The following is a 7317-nucleotide window of genomic DNA, read 5'->3' as shown; positions in this document are numbered from 1 at the left end:
TTTAACTGACCGGACAAGCTATAAAGTCTGTGTGTGCGCTTACCAGTGGTACTCTGAGTGGATGATTAAAGGGATAGTTCGGTATTTTTGACATGAATCTGTATGGCATCCCGTTCACCAGCGGCATGCAATCACACTGACTTACCCCTGGCAGCGTCCTGTGAGCAGAGTTATCGTCCAGTTTTGGTCAAGCCGAAAGTAGTCCTGCAGGTTTTTAGGAACAGCGAAATAAAACTTTTCTCTTCCCAAAACATTATGTGTTCAAAAGAGTGATATTTTCGCATCCCAAAAACATTGTAGTGGAAAAAGTCACACGTCGTTATCAATTGGTCCTATTTTCTCTCTGTTCGTATCAGTGCGCGCCGCCCTCCGCGGCGGAGGGAGACATGGCTGTTGTTGGGCTCGCTGTCTGAATGACGGCGCGCACTGATACGAACAGAGAGAAAATAGGACCAATTGATAACGACGTGTGACTTTTTCCACTACAATGTTTTTGGGATGCGAAAATATCACTCTTTTGAACACATAATGTTTTGGGAAGAGAAAAGTTTTATTTCGCTGTTCCTAAAAACCTGCAGGACTACTTTCGGCTTGACCAAAACTGGACGATAACTCTGCTCACAGGACGCTGCCAGGGGTAAGTCAGTGTGATTGCATGCCGCTGGTGAACGGGATGCCATACAGATTCATGTCAAAAATACCGAACTATCCCTTTAAGACGGGCCCGACTGTGGTGCGGCTGCGGCAGCAGCAGGAGGAGGAGGAGTCTTTTCAACCCGGAGACAGTCGAAGGTACTGCATTTGGCCTTTATTTGATGCAAAATACTAATGTGCTTGGCCATTGAGGTTGTGTCCCCCCGTTTAAAAGAGATGATTTTGCAACATAAGTTGCATTTCGCTTCTTCTTTATCTTTGAGCTTGGTAAAATGAAGCCGAGTCGCGAGCGAAGTTAACTGCCAGACTTCACTTGTTTTACTTTTAATATCTGTTTGCTTACAATTTAATTCCAAAACATTGGTGGACATGCTGCAGTGATTGGATTGATTAGACTTAAATGCTGTGACGCGACTCGAGGGACACACAATTATGTTACAGGACAAGGAGAAAAAAAAGAAAAACGACCAGACTCGATAGTGGTATCGATAAGCCCAAACGTTATTGATTTTCGGGTTTTGAAAAAAGTGGAACCGGGTCCTTGATAGAACCGGGTTTCGATCCCCATCCCTACATGGGAGACGTGGAATGTGGGGTGAATTCTCATCGTCTGAGGGAGGCGAAGACGGACAGCCACTGGATTGACCACCTTGGAGATGGGGAAGGGCCCAATGAACCGGGGTGCCAGCTTCTTGCAGTCCACCTTTAAAGGTAGGTCCTTGGTAGAGAGCCTAACCCGGTCTCCAGGTTGGTAACATGGGGCTGGAGCCCGCCGGCGATTCTCATTCCGGGCCTGGATCTGAGACGACTGGACAATGGCTCTCCTTGCCCTCTTCCAAGCACGCTGACATCTAAGGGCGGACAGACGGGCTGACGGTACTCTGGACTTCTTTTCTTCGGCAGAGAATACTGATGGTTGAAACCCGTACACCACGTAGGTGAGAGGCCGGTAGAGCTGGAAGGAGTGGAGTTGATGGCGTGTTCCACCCAGGGTAGGTTCTGCACCCACCTAGTGGGGTCGGACTCACAGAGGAGACAAAGTTTGGTCTTAACCTCTTGGTTCATCCTCTCTGTTTGACCATCAGTCTGAGGGTGAATACCAGACGACAGGTTAACAGATACCCCTAACATTGAGCAGAACTCCTGCCAGTAACGGTCCACAAACTAAGGACCTCTGTCGGACACTATGTCAGCCGGCAGTCCATGCAGACGGAAGACCTCCTCATCCAGGATTGTCCCCATCTCCTTGGCAGTGGGGAGCTTAGGTAGAGGGACCAGGTGGACCATTTTAGAAAATCTGTCAACAATGGTTAAAATGACAGAGTGACCCTCAGAGACTGGTAAACCTGTGACAAAGTCCACGGAAATGCTAGACCATGGCCGAGAAGGCACGGGGAGAGAGCGAAGCATACCGGATGGGGGTCAACTGGAGACCTTGGCCCGGTTGCGTTGTGGGCAAGGTGTAACAAAACTCCTTTATGTCCCTAGTCAAAGTGGGCCACCAAAACTGGGACTTGATGATTCTGACTGACTTAGCGTAACCAGGATGACAATAGAGATGGGAGCAATGGCAGAAGTTAAGGACTTTATTGATCAAAGAGTCTTTGACATAAAGCCTGTCCCTGGGGCAGGCCTCCGGAATCCATACTCCCTCGAGCAATTGTTTGATGTTCGTGATGGCACACCTAACTGCGTCAGGGAGGATGTACTCCTGAGCCTCCTTGGAAATCTCCTTCCCGATCTCGAACAAGCTGAACAGGGCGTCCGGCTTCCTGTTCTTGGACCCCGGCCTGTAAGATAGGGAGAAGTCAAAACGACCAAAAAACAGGGCCCACCTGGGTTGTCTGGGATTAAGTCTTTTTGCAGCCCTGAGATACTCCATATTCTTGTGGTCAGTCCAAACCAGGAAGGGGAGCTTAGAGCCCTCTAACCAGTGACTCCACTCCTCCAAGGCCAGCTTAACTGCCAAGAGTTCCCGGTGTCCCACATCATAATTGCGTTCAGAGCTAGACAGTTTCTTGGAGAAAAATGCACAGGGGTGAATACGGTCGTCACTAGCTCTCTGACTGAGAATGGCCCCGACTCCAGAGCTGGAAGCATCCACCTCCACAATGAACTGCTTGTCTGGGTCAGGAGAGACCAATACTGGAGCTGATGTGAACAGGGATTTGAGCTGCTTGAATGCCCTTGTCAGCCTGGTTGTTGCAGAGAAACTTAACTTTGCTAGAGGTTAGGGCATGAAGGGGAGCACATACCCGACTAAACCAACTGATGAAACGGCGGTAGAAATTAGCAAATCCCAAAAACCTCTGAAGCTGCTTCCTGTCAGAAGGAATAGGCCACTCTGTGACAGCCCGGACCTTGGCTAGATCCATATAAATCGGGCCTGGGGATACCATGAAGCCAAGGAAGGTCATGGATGTGACATGAAATTCACACTTCTATACTTTAACGAACAGCTGGTTTTGGAGAAGGTGGAGAAGGACAGCACACCTATGTTTCCTATGGGCTGAGAGGTTTTCAGAATAGATTAGATCATCATCAATGTAAACAAAGACAAATTGCCCAATCATGTCACGGAGAACCTCATTAACGAAGTTCTGAAAAACTGCTGGGGCATTTGTTAGGTCAAATGGCATGACCAGATATTCATAGTGGCCAGAGGGAGTGTTAAAGGCAGTCTTCACCTCGTCTCCCTTCCTAATACGGACCAGATAGTAGGCGTTCCGCGGGTCCAATTTGTGAAGATCTTGGCCCTCTGGATCTGGTCGAAGGCCGAGTTCATAAGGGGAAGTGGATAGTGGTTCTTAACAAACACCTCATTCTCCGTAGTTAAAAGAGGTTGGGCGGACAACAAACAGGACTCAGAACAGGAGGGAGCCCAACCCATCAACTCCACTCGGCTCTCTGCCGCTAAGAGATGAAAGTCAATTATATATTCTGTAACAGACTTATCGCCCTGCCTGAGGGTTAGGAGCCCCCTAGTGGATTCCCGGCATGGTAGCACGGGGCTGAAAACTGATCATCTCCTGGGAGAAGGCATCATATGAGTGGCAGATGTCAGAGTAATTTTGCTATTCAGAAGTTCCCCATAATCTTGCCTTACCAGCCAGCAGGGAAATAACATATGCAACCCTGGAGCGGTGAGAGGGGTATGCGGATGGCTGTAACTCAAACTAAATCTTACATTGCGTGAGAAACACTCGGCATTGGTCTGGATTGCCCCTGAACAGTTTGGGCTGCGTAAGGCGTGGTTCTGACAGCGGCGGTGTAGCCGAGCGTGACGCGGTGACTGGCGCTGATGCCTGCGGAAGCGACGTGGCTGGAGGAGCCCGGTCATGGAGATGTGAGAGGATCCCACTGACACCAGCCTCCAACCGAGAAATGGATCTCTCCACGCCAGCACGCCACTGATCGTCTGGTGATTGATCCATGTTGGCCAGATTATTCTGTAATGAGACAGAGACTGGATCCAAATAAACCAAGACAGGTTAGTGACGTTTGATTGGTTTATTGAGAGGGTTACTCAGATAGCGGGGCTGAATCTGTGTTGGCAAACAGCCTGCAGGTACACAGGGAGGTTTACCAGTTTTAGATCCAGGACGGGGAGGCAGGCAGTTGAGCGGAGCTTTTCTGAGTCCGTGATGCAGAGAGAGGGGAGCAGGCAGACCGATCAGAATGACTCAGAGATCCGGGGATCCAGAGGCAGAGCAGAGGGTAATCAGGCAGGCAGAATAAGACAGGTCAGGCAGGCTCGGAATCAGGAGGCAGATCGGGTCCGAAACAGGTAGACAATCAGGGAAACTTTTTGATGCTGGACTATTCGTAGCGGGTTGGCTCGAGATAAGCTGGCACAGAGGACTAATCTGATGGGGTTTATAAACTGCTGGAAACAGGTGACTCCGGTCAGAGCTGATTGCAGATGGAAGGAGCAGAGCCGGTGTATGGACTGAGTGATCATGCCAGATTCAGTGCAGAAACCATTACAACAATAGGTTAGTAAAGTTACTTTGGTTTGAACAACAATCAGCCATGTCTTTACCGCAGGAAGGATAATATACATGTTCACTATTAACAAGCTAGGCACATGGTTTAAGTACAAAAGAATATCAAGTTTACCTCTGAAGGGAGGTTCGACATGGTTTCTCGATGTTTGACAAAGGGTTGTAGCCAAGACATGAAGATGTAGAACGCTTGGACCTTTTTTCCTCTTGGATCCCTGCTCTTTTTCGCCCTAATGTCCCTCCGTTGTCAGACAAACTTATTCTGTGCATTTTTCCACTTCCTCAGCTATCTACACCCACATTCATTGCTATTTCCTTTCATGAGTTGCCGGAGTACGTGGTGTCCTTGTAGCGTTGAGAACTTGGGTCGTAGAGATGTGGGTACTTCCTCACTTCTTCGCAGATTCGCTCTTCCAGCCAAAACAAGTAAGGTACCAAACAGGAAATACGCGTAGCGTAGAGCAGATGTAGATTTGACCAATCAGAGGTACTCTCTGCGGAAGAGGTGCACCAGAGTGCAGAGGACCTGGTTTCAAGTATAAATAAGGCTTTAATGCTTTACACTATGTGATTGATTTGTTCTTATTTAGCAGTACGTCAAATACAGGGGTTGAACAATGAAACTGCAACACCTGGTTTTAGACTCCAATAATTTATTAGTATGGTGTAGGGCCTCCGTTTGTGGCCAATACAGCATCAATTCATATACAAATCCTGCCAATGGTAAGAGGGATTTTAAGCCATTCTTCTCGCAGGATAGTGGCCAGGTCACAACGTGATGCTGATGGAGGAAAAGGTTTCCTCACTTGCTCCTCCACAACACCCCAAAGTGGCTCAAAAATATTTAGATCTGGTGACTGTGCAGGCCATGGGAGATGTTCAACTTCACTTTCATGTTCATCAAACCAATCTTTCACCAGTCTTGCTGTGTGTATTGGTGCATTGTCATCCTGATACACGGCACCTCCTTCAGAATACAATGTTTGAACCATTGGATGCACATGATCCTCCAGAATGGTTCGGTAGTCCTTGGCAGAGACACGCCCATCTAGTACAAGTATGGGGCCAAGGGAATGCCATGATATGGCAGCCCAAACCATCACTGATCCACCCCCATGCTTTACTCTGGGCATGCAACAGTCTGGGTGGTATGCTTCTTTGGGGCTTCTCCACAATGTAACTCTCCCGGATGAGGGGGAAAACAGTAAAGGTGGACTCATCAGAGAACAATACATGCTTCACATTGTCCACAGCCCAAGATTTGCGCTCCTTGAACCATTGAAACGACATTTGGCATTGGCACGAGTGACCAAAGGTTTGGCTTTAGCAGCCCGGCTGTCTATATTGACCCTGTGGAGCTCACTACGGACAGTTTTGGTGGAAGGAGAGTTGAGGCGCACATTTAATTCTGCCGTGATTTGGGCAGCCTTGGTTTTATGTTTTTTGGATAAAATCAGGGTTAGCACCCGAACATCCCTTTCAGACAGCTTCCTCTTGCGACCACAGTTAATCCTGTTGGATGTGGTTCGTCCTTCTTGGTGGTATGCTGACATTACCCTGGATACCGTGGCTCTTGATACATCACAAAGACTTGCTGTCTTGGTCAAAGATTTGCCAGCAAGACGTGCACCAACAATTTGTCCTTCTTCAAACTCTGGTATGTCACCAATAATGTAGTGTGCATTGCAATATTTTGAGCAAAACTGAGCTCTTACCCTGCTAATTGGACCTTCACACCCTGTTCTTATTGGTTCAATGTGCAATTAATGAAGATTGGCCACCAGGCTGGTCCAATTTAGCCATGAAACCTCCTACACTAAAATGAGAGGTGTTTAAGTTTCATTGTCCAACCCCTGTAGATTGTAAGATCATGCCAATATATCTGATAAGATAGAGAATATTGTGAAGAAGCTGGTAATTCTGACTTGTTTTGAAGGATCCGGCCCCACGCAAATCTTTGATTTTTCCAGAAACTACTTTGTGTAGCAATGTTCTCTCTTTAAGAAGAAAGCTGTAAGCTAACAGCTGTAGCTTTTTTTTTTTTTTCAAAACTTGACCCCCAAAAGGTACTTATCTGTGTTTGGCAGTTTCAAAAAACATTTTTGATGGTGTAACTCTTTAGTACATTGTAAATAGCATGAAAAAACATTATTCTGCAAATGAAGTTATAAAGATAGGCTTTTTTTATGATTTCTGTGAATGTTGCATGTGTGTCACACATAGTGAGAGCAGATCTAATATTTCACTTTAGTAAAATATTACACTGCTCAAAGAAATTAGAGGAACACTTTTATAACACAGATCCCAATGGGGAAAAATTGCTGTTTATTTATACTGATATGGACTGGGTGATGTGTTAGGAACAAAAGGATGCAACATAATTTGATGGAAATGAAAATTATTAACCAACAGAGGGCTGAATTCAAAGACACCCCAAAAATCACAGTGAAAAAATTATGCGGCAGGCTAGTCCATCTTGCTGAAATTTCATTGCAGCAACTCAAAATGGTATTCAGTAATTTGTATGGCCGCCATGTGCATGTATGCATGCCTGACAACATTGGGGCATGCTCCTAATGAGACAACGGATGGCTGTCATGTTCCAGGCCTGGGTACAGGGCTGGGTTGTCTCTCTCTCTCTTCTCTGCAGGGCGTGACA

The sequence above is a fragment of the Cyprinodon tularosa genome, unplaced genomic scaffold (genome assembly GCF_016077235.1).
Source record: "Cyprinodon tularosa strain WSP-4 unplaced genomic scaffold, ASM1607723v1 ctg163, whole genome shotgun sequence".
Classification (NCBI taxonomy): Eukaryota; Metazoa; Chordata; class Actinopteri; order Cyprinodontiformes; family Cyprinodontidae; genus Cyprinodon; species Cyprinodon tularosa.
Note: the sequence above shows the minus strand (reverse complement) of the source record.